The 19,939-nt window shown below is 46.3% G+C and overlaps 1 long non-coding RNA gene across 1 annotated transcript in view; it reads right to left on the bottom strand.

Moving 5' to 3' along the window:
* Positions 1–19,939, bottom strand: part of LOC126943745 (uncharacterized) — a 47,678-nt gene that overhangs the window by 3,989 nt on the left and 23,750 nt on the right. The window contains exon 3 of the long non-coding RNA XR_007721840.1: positions 8,278–8,328. This is a non-coding gene — a long non-coding RNA (uncharacterized LOC126943745). The remainder of the gene's footprint in view (positions 1–8,277; positions 8,329–19,939) is intronic.

The following is a 19,939-nucleotide window of genomic DNA, read 5'->3' as shown; positions in this document are numbered from 1 at the left end:
GCAAGCCAGGCTAACTTTTGTATTTTTAGTAGAGACGGGGTTTCACCATATTGGCCAGGCTGGTCTCAAACTCCTGACCTCAGGTGATCCGCCCGCTTGGCCTCCCAAAGTGCTGGGATTACAGGCGTGAGCCACCGCGCCCGGCACATTTTTTCTGTATTTTCAGTAGAGATGGGGCTTCACCATGTTGCCCAGGCTGGTGTCAAACGCCTGAGTTGGAGTGATCCGCCCGCCTCGCCCCCGCAGTGCTGGGTTACAGGCGCGAGCCTCGGGGCCGGGGTTTCCCGTTCATTTTCCAGCTGGCCTGACTCACACGCCGGCGGCGTCCGCACTGTCCTCGGCGCCCTCTGGTGGTCACAGCCCAGTACAACTTGTAGAAAACCCGCTCCAGCTAAATGCGGCGGTGCTGGGGATCGAGTTACAACTTTTCCGGGAGGAAAACGCATGACCTTGCAGTTTGTTTTAAAAACGCCCATAGGGGGCTGAGCGCCGTGGCTCACGCCTGTAATCCCAGCACTTTGGGAGGCCGAGGGGGCGGATCACGAGGTTAGGAGTTTGAGACCAACCTGGCCAACATGGTGAAACCCCGTCTCTACTAAAAATACAAAAATTAGCCGGGTGCGGTGGCTCAGGCCTGTAATCTCAGTACTTTGGGAGGCCAAGGGGAGTGGATCACATGAGACCAGGAACATGAAAATCGCTTGAACCCAGGAGGTGGGGTTTGCAATGAGCCAAGATCGTGCCACTGCACTCCAGCCTGGGCAACTAAGTGAGACCCTGCCTCAAAAAAAAAAAAAAGAAAGAAAAAACAGGGCCTGTACCTCTCCACGGTCACCCTTTACCAAACGTGCATGTGCGTGTTCCCACTGGTCCCGAGAATGGACGCCAGGTCTCCGCAGCACCTGCATGACTGGAATACCGAACTGTCAGAGGCCTTGGAACCAGAGCAATTCCATCTTGAACATGGGCTGGGTAAAATGAGCTGCATTCCCAGACAGTTAAGGCTTTCTAAGTCACAGAATGAGATGGGGGTCGGCACACGATACAGGTCATAAAGACCTTGCTAATAAAACAGGTTGCAGTAAAGATGCCGGACAAATCCTACCAAAACCAAGATGGCCACGAGAGTGACCTCTGGTTGTCCTCCGTGCTACACTCCCACCAGCGCCATGACAGTTTACAAACGCCATGGCAACGTCAGAAAGTCACCCGGTGTGGTCCAAAAAGGGGAGACATGAATAATCCACCCCTCGTTTAGCATATCATCAAGAAATAATCATCAAAATAGGCAACCAGCAGCCCTTGGGGCTGCTGTGTCTGTGGAATAGCCATTCTTTATTCCTTTACTTTCTTTATAAACTTGCTTTCACTTTACGGAGTCGCCCTAATTCTTTCTTGTGCGAGATCCAAAAACCCTCTCTTAGGGTCTGGATTGGGACCCCTTTGCAGTAACAGAAGCACAAATACGGCTTTGTTGCCCGCATTCTAGGGCCTCTGGATGTGCAAATACGGCTTCGTCGCCCGCATTCTAGGGCCCCTGGATGTGCAAATACGGCTTCGTCGCCCGCATTCTAGGGCCCCTGGATGTGCAAATACGGCTTCGTCGCCCGCATTCTAGGGCCCCTGGATGTGCAAATACGGCTTCGTCGCCCGGGCCCCTGGATTCTAGGTTTCGTCGCCCGCACCCCCTGGATGTGCAAATACGGCTTCGTCGCCCGCATTCTAGGGCCCCTGGATGTGCAAATACGGCTTTGTCGCCCGCATTCTAGGGCCCCTGGATGTGCAAATACGGCTTCGTCGCCCGCATTCTAGGGCCCCTGGATGTGCAAATGGTGCACTTCTGGGCAGGCAAATACGGCTCATTCTGGTCGGCTTTGTCGTCCGCATTCAGGGCCCTAGATTCCAAATACGGTTTGTCCGCTGCAGTGACAAATGCTTCGAGATCACTCCAGGGGTGCCACGAGGCTGCAGTGACTGCTCCACCCAGGATGGATCACCCCAGAATCCCCAGTAGCAGCACATTACTTGTAAAAAACATTTTTTTCAGTATTTGTCCCACTCGAGACACCTTAATTTTAGAATAGGCTACACGACTGCTAATGGGTAGTAAGAGCGGACACTGTGCTTGGAGCCGTAAGAAACCCCCCTCCACTGGGAGTGCATCTTCGCTTTCCCATGCCTGGGGGTGAGAAGAGAAAGTAGCCCAGAACATTCTGAGTTATATGAGGCATACAAAATTTATTTACTTATTTATTTTGAGGCAGAGTCTTGCTCTGTGGCCTCGGCTGGAGTGCAGTGACGCAGTCTAGGCTCTCTGCAGCCCCCGCCTCCCGGGTTCAAACGATTTAATTTATCAGGCTCAGAGAGACAGGAGTATGGGGAGGCGGGGGAGAGGGGGCAATTGTTTATAAAGATATTTTGTTCCTGTCTAGCTGCATCACCTATTATCTTCATGTTCCCAGCGTTTGTGATACAAAGAAAAACGTGTAGCTAACCAATAGCTTATGTTATTTTAATGTAAATTTTTGATAAACAGCTGAGGAACTGCCTCTTTCATCCTTTACAAACTCACTTGCGACTGCTGCTAATTGAAGGATATATTCAGAGCAACTTGAATCTATCTTTCCCGGGTTACAGTCCTCAAATTTGGCCCAAATAAACTCCACTTATATGAATTTTGCCTCAATTTCTTCCTTTAATCCACAAAGCGAGGGGAAGTGCCTAAGGGAAATGGGGCTGCCTCACAATGCCCAAAGCCCACCACTGGGGTCTGCGCAGAGAGTGATGCTTCGGGCTTTACCGCTTCTCTCAGGCTGGGACATTTTCCTTTTGTTTTGCATTAAAATACAGCGGGGGAAACCAAACTCCCTCAATGAAAAAATGGATAAGGACAATTTGAAAAACACAAATAACTGAATACTATTCAGCTTTTAAAAGCCGAAATTTTGTTATATTGACAATAGTGATAAATCTTGAGGACACTATGCCAAATGAAATAACCAAGTAACAAAAAGATACTGGGCCAGGTACGGTGGCTCACGCCTGTAATCCAGGCAGAAGGATCACAAGGTCAGGAGATCGAGACCATCCTGGCCAACATGGTGAAACCCCGTCTCTACTAAAAATACAAAAATTAGCTGGTCGTAGTGGCGCGTGCCTGTAGTCCCAGCTACTCAGAAGGCTGAGGCAGGAGGATCACTTGAACCAGGGAGCTGGAGGTTGCAGTGAGCGGAGATCACGCCACTGCGCTCCAGCCTGGCGACAAAGCAAGACTGTCTCAAAAAAAAAAAAAAAAAACCGGGGCACAGTAATCACAGTAATCATTCTCCTACAATTACCCGTGCTGTGTGAGTGAAAATTGTGTATGCTTATCTCCCTGTTAATCTGCCTCTAGTCAGTTGATTTTGCACCAAAACTTCAGAGGGTGAAGCAGCTTTCTCTTGGCCCCTACAGATTTGGCGCCGTGAGCAGGATCACAAAAACTGTTCAGCTCTTCTGAAGCCAGGAGTCCCAGGTCTGACAGGCCAGCAGAAGGGGAAGAATTTGGGAGTAGTTAGATTCTTGGCATCTGTAAAAAGTAAAGTAGAGGTTCCTCTTCAAAGACTTTCCACCCCATCTAATTAGGAATAAATAGTAACTTCTCTTAGAAGCAAAATTCATTCAAAGACCTGTGCTAACATTCTTAAATATCTGCTAGCTGTGATAAAGAAATCAATGTTCTTTATGTTCTTCGCTCCCACAATTTAGACTAAATATTTGCCCTGGCATGCTTATAATGGTCCAAGCAAGCATTAGGTCATAGCCTGTTCCTCTTCCTTACTTAAAAGTGTTTCTACCTTTCTCAGCATTCCACAAGTTACTTCCTCCTTCCTTTGTTCTCCTCTGCCTTTGCCTCTTTTAAAAAGTTCTAAGTTGCTGGCCAATCGAGACAAATACAGAATGTGAGGGCCCATTCCAGACGCAGCAGTAGGGGGGACACGTCAGGTTATAAATGACCCCGTCTCCTTTGTTCGGTGTACTCTCGTGGCAACACTGCTGGCGAGTGTACCCTTTCTGCAGGGAGTAAAAATGGCCTTGCGAAATAAATTAAATTTATGTTCAAGTGCTATTTCTTTACCGCACCGAGGAAGAAACATTTCAGACAGCATCTGTCTGTGCAATCCAATCAAGCAGACAGTAAACAGTGTTTCCTTTTCCTTTTCTAAATTTAAGATAAATGGGAAGAAAGCATTTATTTATTTATTTAGAATCAGCTCTGTTGCCCAGGCTGGAGTGCAGTGGCACAGTCATGGCTCACTGCAGCCTCGACCTCCTGGACTCCAGGGATCCTCCTGCCTCAGCTTCCTGTGTAGCTTGGACTATAGGTGCACTCCACCATTCCCCGCTAACTTTTTGATTTTTTTGTAGAGATGAAGTCTCCGTTGTTGAGGCTGGCCTCAAACTCCTGTGTTACTGGAGAAGGGTCCCAATCTGGACCCCAAGAGAGGGTTATTGGACCTCCCCCAAGAAAGAATACAGGGCGAGTCCATAGAGTAAGTAAAAGGAAGTTTATTAGGGAAGTAAAGAAACAAAAGAATGGCTACTACAAAAGAATAGGCAGAGCAGTGGTATAAGCTGCTCAACTGATTATACTTACAGTTATTTCTTGATGGTATGCTAAACAAGGGGTGAATTATTCATGAGTTTTCTGGGAAAGAGGACTGGATTTCCAGGAACTGAGGGTTCCTCCCCACTTTTAGACCATATAGGGTAACTTCCGGATGTTGCCATGGTATTTGTAAACAGTCATGGTGATGGTGGGAGTGTCTTTTAACATGCTAATGCATTATAATAATTATCACATAATGAGCAGTGAGGATGAGCAGAGGTCACGTTCATCGCCATCTTGGTTCTGGTGGGTTTTGGCCGGCTTCTTTACCACATCCTGCTTTATCAGTGGGGTCGTTGTGACCTGTATCTTGTGCTGACCTCCTAACTCATTCTGTGACTAAGAATGCCTAAGCTCCTGGGAGCCCAGCAGTTCTCAGCTTTTTTTAACCAGCCCATATTCAAGGAGTCCCTCTTGTTCAAATGTCTCTGACATCTGGACTCAAGGAATCCTCCTGCCTTGGCCTCCCAAAGTACTAGAATTACAGGATGAGCCACTGCACCCAGCCAAGAAAAGCATTTATACAGGATAATTTTAGACACACAAACACTGGTTTATTTTTGGTATGACTATTTCTTGTTGTCTGATCTTTTTCCTTTGTCTTTGTCTTGCTGTCATAAAGATTCCCTCTCATCTTGTTTAATATCTTTTTTGTCAGGCTCTCAAAAGCCTGACTTGTGACCAAGTGGGGAGCACTCTTGCTTGGTCTCTGCCAACCCAGGGAGTGGTTGGGGGAGGTGGCATGACTTTTGGGCCATGTGTGTTGGTCAGTTGTATTAGTCCGTTTTCACACTGCTTACAAAGACCTACCTGAGACTGGGAAGAAAAAGAGGTTTAATTGGACTTACAGTTCCACATGGGCTGAGGAAGCTTCAGAATCATGGCAAAGGGCAAAAGGCACTTCTTATATGGTGGCGGCAAGAGAAAATGAGGAAGAAGCAAAAGTAGAAACCCCTGATAAACCCATCAGATCTTGTGAGACTTATTCACTATCACGAGAATAGCATGGAAAAGATCAGCCCCCATGATTCAATTACCTCCCCTTGGATCCCTCCCACAACATGTGGGAAATCTGAGAGGTACAATTCAAGTTAAGATTTGGGTAGATGTGGGGAAAAGAAAGAGATCATCAGCCTGTTACTGTGTCTATATAGAAAGAAGTAGACATAAGAGACTCCATTTTGTTCTGTATTTGAGATGCTGTTAATCTGTGACCCTACCCCCAACCTTGTCCTCGCAAGAGACATGTGCTGTGGTAACTCAAGGTTTAATGGATTTTGGGCGTGCAGGGTGTGACTTTGTTCCTAGCTAGGTATTGTCTAAGGTTTCTCCCCATGTGATAGACTGAAACTATGCTGCCAAAAGGTTTATGGAGATGTTTGCATATGCATCTCAAGGCACAGCTTTGTCCTTTGAACTTATTCATGTCACAGAGGTTTTTGTTCATATGTCTTACTGCCGATTTCCTCTTTTTTCTTTGTTTATATTGTCCTGCCACTCCCCTGTCTTTAAGATGGTAAAGATAATTATCAATAAATACTAAGGGAACTCAGAGACCGGGGCCGGCGTGGGTCCTCTGTAAGCTGAGCGCCGGTCCCCTGGGCCCCCGCTTTTCTTTCTCTATACTTTGTCTCTGTGTCTTATTTCTTTTCTCAAGTCTCTCGTTCCACCTTACGAGAAACACCCACAGGTGTGGAGGAGCAGGCCACCCCTTCAGGTAGAGGCACAGCAAAACCGTATCATTCCACTCCTGGTGCCTCCAAATCTCATGTCCTCACATTTCAAAACCAATCATGCCTTCCCAACAGTCCCCCAAAGTCTTAACTCATTTCAGCATTAACCCAAAAGTCCATAGTCCAAAGTCTCATCTGAGACAAGGAAAGTCCTTTCCACCTATGAGCCTGTAAAATCAAAAGCCAACTGGTTACTTCCTATATACAATGGGGGTACAGGTATTGGGTGAATACAGCCATTCCAAATGGGAGAAATTGGCCAAAACAAAGGGGTTACAGGGTCCATGCAAGTCTGAAATCCAACGGGGCAAATTTTAAAGCTCCCAAATGGTCTCCTTTGACTCCAGGTCTCACATCCAGGTCACGCTGCTGCAAGTGGTGGGTTCCCATGGTCTTGGGCAGCTCTGCCCCTGTGACTTTGCAGGGTACAGACTCCTTCCCAGCTGCTTTCATAGGATGGCGTTGAGTGTCTGCTGCTTTTCCAGGTGCATGGTGGAAGCTGTTGGTGGATCTACCATTCCGAGGTCTGGAGGATGGTGGCCCTCTTCTCACAGCTTCATTAGGTGGTGCCCCAGTAGGGTCTCCGTGTGGGGGCTCCCACCCCACATTTCCCTTCTGCATTGCCCTAGCAAAGGTTCTCCATTGGGGCCCCACCCCTGCAGCAAACTTCTGCCTGGGCATCCAGGCATTTCCATATACCCTCTGAAATCTAGGCGGAGGTTCTCAAATCTCAATTCTTGACTTCTGTGCACCCGCAGGCTCAACACCACATGGAAGCTGCCAAGCCTTGGGGCTTCTACCCTCTTTTACCCTCTGAAGTCACAGCCTGAGCTGTATGTTGGCCTCTTTCATCTGGGACACAAGGTACCAAGTCCCTAGATTGCACACAGCCTGGAGACACTGGGCCCAGCCCATGAAACCACTTTTTCCTCTGGGCGTCCATACCTGTGATGGGAGGGGCTGCTATAAAGGTCTCTGACATGACCTGGAGACATTTTCCCCATGGTCTTGGGGATTAACATTAGGCTCCTTGCTACTTATGCAAATTTCTGTAGCCAGCTTGAATTTCTCCCCAGAAAATGGGTTTTTCTTTTCTGTCACATTGTCAGGCCACAAATTTTCCAAACTTTCATGCTCTGTTTCCCTTTTAAAACTGAAGGCTTTTAACAGCACCCAAGTCACCTCTTGAATGCTTTGCTGCTTAGAAATTTTTTCCATCAGATACCCTAAATCATCTCTCTGAAGTTCAAATTTCCACAAATCTCTAGGGCAGGGGCAAAATGCCTTCAGTCTCTTTGCTAAAACATAACAAGAGTCAGCTGGACTTGGAAGGTCACGCCTGTAAATCCTTGCACTTTGGGAGGCCAACATGGGTGGATCACCTGAGGTCAGGAGTTCGAAACCAGCCTGGCCAATATGGCAAAATGCCGTCTCTACTAAAAATAGAAAAATTAGCAGGGAATGGTGGTGCGCACCTGTAATCCCAGGTACTTGGGAGGCAGAGGCAGGAGAATTGCTTGAACTCAGGAGGTTGCAGTGAGCTGTGATCGTGCCACTGCACTCCAGCCTGGGCAACAGCCAGTTCCCAACAAGTTCCTCATCTCCATCTGAGACCACCTCAGCCTAGACCTTATTGTTCATATCACTATCAGCATTTTCGTCAAAGTCATTCAACAAGTCTCTAGGAAGTTTCAAACTTTCCCACATTTTCCTGTCTTCTTTTGAGCCCTCCAACCTCTGCCTGTTACCCAGTTCCAAAGTTGCTTCCACATCTTCGGGTACCTTTTCAGCAATGCCCCACTCTACTGGTACCAATTTACTATATTAGTCTGTTTTCACACTGCTTACAAAGACATACCCGAGACTGAGAAGAAAAAGAGATTTAATAGGACTTACAGTTCCACATGGTTGGGGAGGCCCCAGAATCATGGCGGAGGTTGAAAGTCACTACTTACATGGTGGCAGCAAGAGAAAACGGGGAAGAAGCAAAAGCAGAAACCCCTGATAAACCCATCAGATCCCATGAGACTTATTTACTATCATGAGAATAGCATGGGAAAGACTGGTCCCCTATGATTCAATTACCTCCCCCGGGTCCCTCCCACAATACATGGGAAATATGGGAGATACAATTCAAGTGGAGATTTGGGTGGGGGCACAGCCAAACCGCATCACCAGTCTAAAAAGACTGGGAACCCCGTGACAAGTAAGATACTAAGCAGCACACTCTGTTCTGAATGTGCCAAGTGCTCAAGGTCATTTGTATTAAGTCCCATACATAAGGGACTTTTGTCAATGCAATGCTTGTTAGTCCCTATTAGTCCCGGGAAAGTTCAATCACAGGAGGTATCACAGATTAACAGGTCTGTGGTTGGCAACCTCTCACAAATTTGTGGGATACTTAAGGCACCCCATGAATAAACCATCCTTAGCTGTCTATGGCACCAAGCCTCTTGCTAGCTTGGTTTTTTTTGTTTTTGTTTTTTTGAGACAGAGTCTTGCTCTGTCACCAGGCTGGAGTGCAGTGGCATGATCTCAGCTCACTGCAACCTCTGCCTCCCGGGTTCAAGTGATTCACCTGCCTCAGTCTCCTAAGTAGCTGGGATTACAGGCATGTGTCACCATATCTGGCTAATTTTTTGTTATTTTCAGTAGAGATGGGGTTTCACTATGTTGGCCAGGCTGGTCTTGAACTCCTAACCTTAAGTGATCTGCCTGCCTCAGCCTCCCAAAGTGCTAGGATTACAGCTGTGAGCCACCAGGCCTGGCTATCTTAGCCTATTTCTGAGAATGTGTTTTTGAGAATGTGTTTTTTGGGAGGGATCATGGGAGGGGGTGCATCTTCTGCATTCATTTTATTGTTTCTATTTTTATTTTTATTTATTTATTTTTTTTTTGAGATGGAGTCTCACTCTGTCTCCTAGGCTGGAGTGCAGTGGCGTGATCTTGGCTCACTGTAAGCTCCGCCTTCCGGGTTCACACCATTCTCCTGCCTCAGCCTCCCGAGTAGCTGGGACTACAGGTGCCCACCACCACACCCAGCAAATTTTTTGTACTTTTAGTAGAGATGAGGTTTCACCATGTTAGCCAGGATGGTCTCGATCTCCTGACCTTGTGATCCGCCTGCCTTGGCCTCCCAAACTGCTGGGATTACAGGCATGAGCCACCGTGCCCAGCCCACTCATTTTAAATACACCACAAACACCTATGTTCTTCTAAACCTGGAAAGCTACCTCTAGAACTTCACATAAAAAAATGATTATTGGTTTGAGTCACTTATGGAATAAATAAATTGGCTGGAATCAACCTAGGTGCCCATCAACAGTGGATTGGATAAAATGTGGTACATATACACTATGGAATACTACACAGCCATAAAAAGCAACAAAATTGTGTTCTTTGCAGCAATGTGGATGCAGCTGGAGGCCATTATCTTAAGTGAACTAAGGCAGAAACAGAAAATCAAATACTGCACGTTCTCACTTTTTTTTTTTTCTTTTTTTTGAGACCGAGTTTCGCTCGTTGCCCAGGCTGGAGTACAATGGTGCGATCTTGGCTCACTGCAACCTCGGCCTCCTGGGTTCAAGTGATTCTCCTGCCTCAGCCTCCCGACTAACTGGGATTACAGGTATACACCAACACACCCAGCTAGTTTTGTATTTTTAGTAGAGACAGGGTTTCTCCATGTTGGTCAGGCTTGTCTTAAATTCCCAATCTCAGGTGATCCGCCTGCCTTGGCCTCCTAAAGTGCTGGGATTACAGGTGTGAGCCACCGCACCCAGCCATGTTCTCACTTATAAGCGGAAGCTAAACATTGGATACACATGGACATAAAGATGGAAACAGTAGTCACTGGGGCCTGCTAGAGCAGGGAGAGGAGGAGAGGGGGAGAGGGGGAGAGGGGGAGAGGGGGAAAAGGGGAGAAGGGGGACAAGAGTTGAAAAACTACCTATCAGGCACTATCCTCACTACCTGGGTGAAAGGACGCTTTGTACCCCAAACCTCAGCATCATGCAATATACCCATGTAACAAATCTGCACATGTACCCCCTGAATCTAAAATAAAAGTTGAAATTTTGAAAAAACATAATAAATAAATTAAAAAGTTATATTTTAAAAGAAGACTTTTTAGAGAGTTCTTGTCCTTTTTTTTTTTTTTTTTTTTTTTTTTTTTTTGAGACAGGGTCTCGCTGTGTCGCCCAGGCTGGACTGCAGAGGAGTGATCTCTGCTCACTGCAACTTCCGCCTCCTGGGTTCAAGCAATTCTCCTGCCTCAGCCTCCCCAGTAGCTGAGATTACAGGCATGCACCACTATGCCTGGTTGATTTTTTTTTTTGTATTTTTAGTGGAGACAGGGTTTCACCATCTTGGCTAGCTGGCCTCGAACTCCTGACCTCAGGTGATCCACCCGCCTCAGCCTCCCAAAGTGCTGGGATTACAGACATGAGCCACCGCGCCCAACCACTAAGAGCTCTTGTCTTAAACAGATATCTTATCGGTACCTATGAAAAGACACAAAACGAATATATAGCCTTAGAAACTCCCTTAGCAAGATTTCTTTTTTTAAGGCAGAAATCAGATTTACAACTAAGTTATAAATCCTTTGTGTAGCTGGGTTGAGTGGTTTATGCCTGTAATCCCAACACTTCGGGAGGTCAAGGCTTGCTTGAGCCTAGGAGTTGGAGAACAGACTGGGCATCGTACGGAGATCCCATCTCTACAAAAAATAAATAAATAAATGAGCCAGGCATGGTGACACACGCCTGTAGTCCCAGCTACTCAGCTGTGGGTAGGCAGGAGGACTGCTTGAGCCTGGGAGGTTGAGGCTGTAGTGAACCATGAGCACACCACACTGCATGCCAGCCTGGGTGACAGAACAAGACTTTGTCTCAAAAAATATATATATACATAAAATATAAAATATATATTATATATAACATACATATTATACAAAATATATATTATATAACATACATTAAATAAAATATATATAATATATAATATATATTATATATAGAGAGAGAGTGCACCCAAGCTGCCTGTTTTGGATCCCCCTGGGATTTATAAAGAAGACGGGCCACCCTAATCTACTGGCTAGGGATCCATGCTTTCACCACCACAGCCTGGATTTGATTCCCCGTCAGGAAACCAGTCTCTTGGAAATGCAGATCTTTTAACTCAGGACAAAACAAATAAAAAGAAACCTTTGTAAAAAGTTAGTTTGGTATTTGCATAACTCTTACCTTTGGGGTACCTTTTCACTTTGCAATCCTGTCTACTCCCACAGACAGCTTTGACTTCCAATCTTACAGACTGCCATGCAATCTTCCATCTGTGGGAGATACGGGTTGTCAGGCCTTTGCGTGCAGATAGTCTGCTGAGAGGCTGAAACCCTAGATAATATGGCCAGACAGTAGCCCCATTTACAGCTACTAAAACTCTCCTTTCTTTGAGCTGCCTGGAGTGGTCTGGATCTGGGCAGGGCTGCAACTTTTGCCCCCTCTGGAGACCTTGGTGAAAGCCATGAAGGGCTCCTTTGTTCTGGTCTCCTTTGTGCTTATTTGACTTGGGTTGAGTCAGTTGTTTAGGTATACCTTTGACAGAAAACTGGTTTGTATTTAGAGTGCGATAGCAACTTTCTTCTTTTGTCTTGCTTCCTCCCGTGGGGAGAAGAAACATGTGTCTCCCACCACTGCTGGGAAACTGAAGAGAGGCGGGCCGCTCCCATGAGCAGACCGGGTGGAGCAGCTCCAGGGCCGAAATTCTTTCCGCTCCAGTGTTAAGGCCACGCGCTCACGAAACAGAAAGCTTGCGCTTGTGTATTTTTAAAAGGCCCTTCTGCTTTTTCTTTTCTTTTTTTTTTTTTTTGAGACGGAGTCTCGCTGTGTCTCCCAGGCTGGAGTGCAGTGGCGTGATCTCGGCTCACTGCAAGCTCCGCCTCCCGGGTTCACGCCATTCTCCCGCCTCAGCCTCCCAAGTAGCTGGGACTACAGGCGCCCGCCACCACGCCCGGCTAGTTTTTTGTATTTTTAGTACAGACGGGGTTTCACCATGTTAGCCAGGATAGTCTTGATCTCCTGACCTCGTGATCCACCCGCCTCGGCCTCCCAAAGTGCTGGGATTACAGGCTTGAGCCACCGCGCCCGGCCCCTTCTGCTTTTTCTTTTTTCTTTTAGTATTTGAGGGCTTTTTCCCTGGCAAATATATAGAGCAATGCTTTTTCTCTTTGGATCCCGTTCCTACCCTGGGAATTTTTTTCAGTCAGCTGAAGTTTTGTTAAAAAACAATTTTATGTTCCTTCCATCTGTTCACTTTTTTGTTGTTGTTGTCGGCATGATTTTTACTGAGAAAAATGTAAAACTTCCTTGGCCCTTTTGGGAAGTTTAAAATCTCCCCAAATTGAGCCCTCTAAGAATTGTTCTCCCATTTACTGCTAGCCCTTCTTCCTTCCTGTCACCTTCAATAACACATGGAGAAACCTAGAGGGGACTTCTAACAGTCCTGAGACCCCTTGAGAAACCAGAAAAAGGTGCCATACACTGTCCTTTTGGGGGTCTTTTGTCTCCCTCATGGAGCACCAAGAGTCATGGGCAGGTTACTCTCAAGTCTGAAGCACTGCAGGCTTTTGCATTGAGTTCGCTGATATTTTTATTTTTTTTTTGAGACACGGTCTGGCTCTGTCACCTAAGCAGGGGTGCAGTGGTGCATTTGTGAGAAACACACTCACCCCTCCCAACCCAAAGAGTGGACTTAGAGGCACAAAGAACAGTGAAAGGGAAACTTTCAATAACAGTCTTGCAAGAGCGGTGTCTGGTGGGCAGGCACAACGGGGCAGTCACAACAGGTAATTTATCTCCCAGCGCACAAGTCCCTCCCCCAGTTCCTCACTGGTTGAGTCCTGTGGGGTTACAATCTTCCCGGACATCACCTAAGTTTCATTATCCCCCTTATAAAGTTATACCCGTCCTCTTCCCCGCTTAAGTTTTGATTTCCCAATAACAAAACTTTCTTCCCTTTTATGGGCTGACCACCCCTTTACATTCTGTCCACTTATTGTGACCTTCTGGTGCATGAGCTGTGTGGTTTGTTACATTTGCAGACTGGCTGCCAGTACTTAGATTTATCATGCCTTGCAAATGGACCATTTAAAAGGTTTTCTCACAAATTCCCTCCTCTTTTCTGTTTACTTCTTTTGTTCTCATTTTCATTTAAACTCTTTTTGTCCTTGAATCGCTCTAGAAGTTGTTTACTTTCTTCCTCATAGGAGAGTGAGTTTAATTTGGTTTCTAATAGTGGCAGGTTATTTTGCTGGTAAGTCATGGGCATTTGTTTATTAATAGCTGTTTTAATTAATTTCTGTGCTAGGATAATACAATATTATACAAGGGATAATACAATATTCCACTACTGTTAAGAATCCTGCTGCAATTATGAGAGATGTAAGGATCGAAGCTACCATTCCTTTCCATTTTCCAAATCAGCCTTCTAGCCAGTCCATAAATGGGTCATTAATTCTGAGCATTTTCTGCCAGTTCGTTGGCAAGAGTTGTTAGTCCTTGTAAAGCTTTTGTGATGGTCCCATTTGGGGCAGAATTGCTGGGAATGAAAGTACAAAATTTCCCACCTAGCATAACACACATGCCCCATTTTTCTCTAGTATCATGTCTAGCGCAAGCGTGTTTTCCCAGGCCTTTTAGCTGGTGGCATCTAACTGGCTAGCCACCCTTTGAGGGCATCCCAAGTATAATTGATGAATTCGTGTTGATTATAATAGATGTAGTTAATTTAATTCACATTCTTATTAATAGTTGACCAGCAGAAATGTGCTGACTTAAACCCAGCGCCTATTGGGTTTCAGGCCTTAAATTTATTAGGCAACCTCCACCCCCACCAGGGACTCCTACTGAGTCAACATACACATTAGGATTAAAAGAATTTGTGAACTCTCTCTGGTTTCAGTGGCCATGTGTATTTTGGGGTATCTTATGGAATGCCAGGGTGAAGGGAATGGCCGGTTAGACTAAAGCACAAATCCTGGTCCAATTGGACAGTAACAGGTTACGAAGGTTCCTTTTCCCATAATACCACCAGACATCAGCCTGGGGTGTACGGAGAGCTGAGTAATTGCCATTACTCGACTGACCAGTGATGTTTAGGATGTGGGTACAAGTTGAGCGTTCTCCCATAGGCTTATGGAACTCCGCCCCCTGCCTGGAGAGGCAAGAGGAGTAGTTCCTATTCCCTATAGAGAACGAGGGGATTGCTCTGGGATCTGAGCTCCGCAATGCAGGAAAGAGCAATGACAGACTCTTACAAGTCTTACTTTCCCATGCATCGTTGTGCTGGTATAGAGCCAACATGCAACACATTCCTCTAGGATCAGTATTCCACCCCAGGGGAAACGGAACCACCTGTGCCTGAGGTGGTCCTGCAGTGGATGCGTAGTAGTTACTCTTGTTGAGGGCTTGTACCAAAACATTGACCCATTTGACCCAGGCATCCACATCCCCATACCGTGTCTCAATTTCTAAGGTTTGCCTTAGATCCTTTACTCAATTATTGTTACCATTTAAGGGTTAAGATTTGGTAGACTAAAGTGTTTATTAGGGTCTGGGGCTGGAGTCGTTCCAGGCAAATGGGAGGTTGAGTTCTTGATTAGCTTGAGGACAAATCGCCCTAGGGGGTCTTTCCTTGGGATGTCTTCTCCTAACCCATATACCTGAGATGCTGCTTTTGGTTCTTGGTCTAGAACGGCTGAATTATCAAGGGTGATGAGTATAGGATGGCATTCTAAATTCTGGCAGTTATTTGGTGGGGAGCGCTTGGACAGAGGTAGTTTATGCTTCAAGGGTTTCCAGTTTGGAGTTACCCACACCATGTTTACTGTCCAACCCTGAAATTGGGTAGCCCACCATACATCCTCCCATCTGGGGAAGGGTGATGCCCTACTGTAACCTGCATCTGGTTCAGGGCAAAGATATTTATCTGCCTGTGAGATCTGTCTCTGATTTTCTAAATTCCCACAAGGTAAAATCTGACAGGCATCAAATCTTAAAGTTTGGGGTGCTACCGTCTTAATCACATTAATCACCAACCTGATTGGGTAGGGGGGAGTTCCCTGCCAGTTTCCATTTTGACCTGCTCTTTGTATAGTAACCCATCCCAGCCATATTACCTTTCAGAAATGCAGCCAGCCCACGCTTTCTTTTTTAATTTTTCTCAGAGTTAACTTTAAGGGTTCGTCAGGTGACCTGTGTGCACTTCCCACTGTTCTTTCTCCTTCCCTTCCCAGGGCTCTTTTACCAGTCTCTTGATTCCAGTGTAGTGAGTTCACCCCCATTCACAGGGCTGTCTCAGGGTCAGGGACACTTGATAGGGACCTTCCCAGCTTGGGTGGAATTTGTCTTCTTTCCAAATCTTAGGCAGCACCAAGTTGCCAGGCTGGAAGTAGTGAACCACAAACTCAAGAGGGGAAGCTTGAGTCACAAGACCTTTTAATCTGAGGGATGACAAGGTGGAGGATATGGCCAGGATATAATTTCTTAAGAATTGGTTTTTGGTTTCCATAGTGGGAGAATCTGTAGCCCTGCCCAAATATGGGAGTCTGTATAATAACGTGTAGGGGACAATCCCAAGTCTCTTCTGGGGACTGTCTGAATCCTAATCCTAACGCCATGGGAGACATTTGGTCCAAGGCACTTCAGTTTCTAAGTTTAGTTTGGTGAGATGCTTTTTGAGAGTTTGGTTTATTCTTTTTACCTTTCCACAGGATGCCAAGGGGTGTGATAATCCCATCAAATTTGTAAACCTTCCATAATTCTCCTTAACACTGTGGAAATAGCTTCCTTTCTAACCTCTGCAGTTCAAAGAAATCACTTCTCTTCTAACAAAGGGTAGCCTGAAAGTTCAGGCTGTAAACTACAGATAAACAACTCAAGCACAGAAGGAGTGGGGGGAAGTCTCCTGGGTAAACACCAAACTTCACACTCATACAGTCGGTCCCAGTATAAACAGTGGGCCTTAATAAGCACATTCCTTTCCCTTTAGGCACATTAAGATAGGGAAGCGGACTGGGGTTGGGGGGAGGTGGGAGATGCCTGCAGCAGTAAAAAGATGGCTGGGAACAGACACAGAATCTCTCCCTCCCAGATAAACAACACAAAGAATTAGAGTACTGGCCGGGCACAGGCTCACGCATGTAATCCCAGTACTTTGGGAGGCTGAGGCCGGTGGATCACCTGGGGTCAGGAGTTTGAGACCAGCCTGGCCAGCCTGGCCAACGTGGTGAAAGCCCGTCTCTACTAAAACTACAAAAAGAAATTTGCTGGGTGTGGTGGAGCGCACCCAGCTACTCAGGAGGCTGAGGCAGAAGAATTGCTTGAACTCGGGAGATGGAGGTTGCAGTGAGCCGAGATCATGCCATTGCACTCCGGCCTGGATAACAAGAGCGAAACCATCTCAAAAAAAAAAAAATTAGATTATTATATGGTGACATGCAGGGTTCTAACACTCCATTTTTAATTAATCCCTCCATTACTGGTTGGAGATCTTTTCTCCCTTCAGTAGAAATGGGATATTGTTTTCTGCAAACACTTCTCCTGGTAGTTTTAGTTCAATCTGTAAGGGTGTGATTTTTAACCCTCCCCTGTTGCCTTTCCCAACCCATAAAAGGGGATTAATTTTTCTTCCCTCCTCCTCTGTTAGGAGGCCCATCATTACTTTTATTTGTCCTTCCTCTATTCCTAATCCTAAACTGAATCTCACAATCAGGTCTCTACCCAGGAGGTTAGTTCCTGCTTCAGGAATGTATAAGAGTGACCCCTCAATTTGTTCTGGTTCCAGTCTAATTAATATTGTCTTGAATATCAGAACCTGTAATCCCTCCCCTTTTACCCCTAATACTGTCAATTTTTCCTTAGAGAGTTCTGAACCCTTTGGTTGGTGGATTAGGGAGGAGTGAGCCGCCCCAGTATCAACCAAAAATGTCACTTCTTCTCCCTCAGGTCCCACCTTCCAATTTATCAAGGGTTCTTGGTAGGACCTACTCAGATGGAAGCCCTGACCCCCATCGTATTCATCAGCAGTCATGAGGGGGATCATCTCTTCTTCATTTTTTCATTTAGGATATTCTCTCTTAAGATGCCCTGGCTTTCCACACTTGTAACATGTAGCCACTCATAGTCTTAGGAGCTTTCCCCTGCATTTCCCTTCTTTCTCTCTGTGAATATCTATCATTCCCTTGTCTCCTTTGAGAGGGATATTGAACTAATCTTTTTTTTTTTTTGTCTACCTTTTCCACAGTGGAAATCATGATGTTTGCTTTCTGTTTCTGCTTCTCTTCCTTTCTTTTTACAATGACCTTCTGAGCTTCACTCAGTAATTTCTCAATCAGTTTCTCATTCCATCCATCAATCTTTTGTACTTTTTTATTTTTTATTTTGTAATGTCAGGCCAGCTCTTAGTAACAAAGTTAATCTGCAAAAGGCCTTGCCCTACTGGGTCCTCCGGATCTAATCTGGAGTATTTTCCCATCCCTGAGCCTCTGCAGGAATGTGGAGGGAGTTTCCTCTTTTTCTTGTTGAATCTCAAATGCCTTTGAGACATTTTGTGTCCTGGGAGTGGACTCTTTGATCCCTTGAATTACTAGTTCCCTGAGGTCCTGCATTTGGGCCCAGTCCCTGGGATCATTATTATCTCATTTGGGATCAACGTTTGGAAATTTTTGTTTCGCTGGCAGGGATCCCTGCCCAGGAGGGTGTTGCCTCTCCCCACGGGTCATGGCCACTCTCCTAATCATTCCCTTCTTCTCCTGTGAACAGGATATTCATGATAGACATCATTTCAGCCCAGGTGTAAAAGCTGCGTCCTAGGAATGGGTGCAGCTGGTCTGCTAAACCGAGGGACTTTTCTAGGAGTGGCTTCATTTCCTTTTTGAAATTCCGAACTTCAGTACTTGCAAAAGGAGCATTTACAAAGCCAATCTCTCCCTGTCCCACGGGAACTTCCCGAAGAGGGAACATGCTCGATGCCTGCTGTGCTGAAGGGATAGGGAAGTTCTCAATATCCCTCTGACACTCTTCTAATTCTTTTCTTAAATTTGGATAAGGATTTAAAGGAGCAGTTGGCTTGGCTCCCCCATGGTCTCCAGGTCTTTCTTCCTCTAACCCTCCTGCTGCCCCTTGATCTTCCTGTCCCCTTTTTTGTGAGACATATGGAGGGGCAAGCATGATAGGGGTCCCAGGACTTTTCACTGGGTGAGGGCTCTTCACTAGGCTCCTTTTCTTCTTTGAGGGGGATCATGGGGGCTAATCCCTTGATCCAGAAGAGAGTAACTTGTCTCTTGTGAGGATGGGGTTTTATTATTCACATAGAGAATTAAAGTTTGGCACACCGAATACTCATCTGAGCCAAACTTAGGCCAAAAGATAGACGGCTTAGGAATGGGGTCTTCGGGCCAGATACAACAGCAATACTTTATCATCTTTTGCTTTTCCTTGTCCCTGGTTCGAAGGTTGTTCCACCAAACCTGCAACAGTCTCCGCAAAGGACTATCCGGGGGGAGGTCAGAGGGAGTCTCTTTGGCTCCCTCTTTCCTTTGGCTCTTAGGCCTAGAATTCCTGTCTCCTATTTTCTGCCAGTCTCTTTGTCTGAGTTTTTCCCTGCGTATTCAACCCCCCTTACTGGAGGTTTCTTGCAAGCCCCGAGACCTCCAAAAATGCCCCACCACCAAGGCAGTACTTACAGTCCGATTTTCCTACCTTGGCTGGTGCATGAGTTTGCCTGGTTCCCGTGGTGCCTGCTTTTCTCCCTGTGTTGCTTCTGCTGCCTCCTGAGTAACAGTCTCCGGTTTGTCTATGGCTTCTGTGGGGAGCCAGGATGCCCAGATAAAGTGGGCCACCTAAATCTGGTGGGACACATCTCCCCTCTTGGCCAAAGTCCCACTTCACACAGGCACAGGGATCCCAGATGGGCCCCCATGTTTGTGAGAAACACACTCACCCGTCCAAACCCAAAGAATGCACTTAGAGGCCTGAAGAACATCCAAAGGGAGACTTTTAATAATGCTCTTGAAAGATCGGGTGTCTGGTGGGCACACACAACCAGGCAGTCACAACAGGTAATTTATCTCCCAGTGCACAAGTCCCTCCCTGCTTGTTTCTTTTTTCTTTTCTCTTTTTTTTTTTTTTTTTTGAGACAGAGTCTCTCTCTGTCACCCAGGCTGGAGTGCAATGGCACAATCTTGGCTCACTGCAACTTCTGCCTCCCGGGTTCAAGCAATTCTCCTCCTTCAGCCCCCTGAGTAGCTGGGATTACAGGTATCTGCCACCACACCTGGCTAATTTTTGTATTTTTAGTAGAGATGAGGTTTCACCATGTTGGCCAGGCTGATCTCGAACTCCTGACCTCAGGGGATCCACCTGCCTCGGCCTCCCAAGGTGCTGGGATTACAGGCGTGAGCCACTGCACCCGGCTCCCGCTTAAGTTTCGATTTCCCAATCACAAAACTTTCTTCCCTTTTATGGACTGACCCCTCCTCTACATTCTGTTTGCTTATTGT

This window comes from Macaca thibetana, chromosome 1, assembly GCF_024542745.1.
Source record: "Macaca thibetana thibetana isolate TM-01 chromosome 1, ASM2454274v1, whole genome shotgun sequence".
In the NCBI taxonomy this organism is placed as follows: Eukaryota; Metazoa; Chordata; class Mammalia; order Primates; family Cercopithecidae; genus Macaca; species Macaca thibetana.
This window is presented reverse-complemented; position numbering and strand designations above follow the sequence as displayed.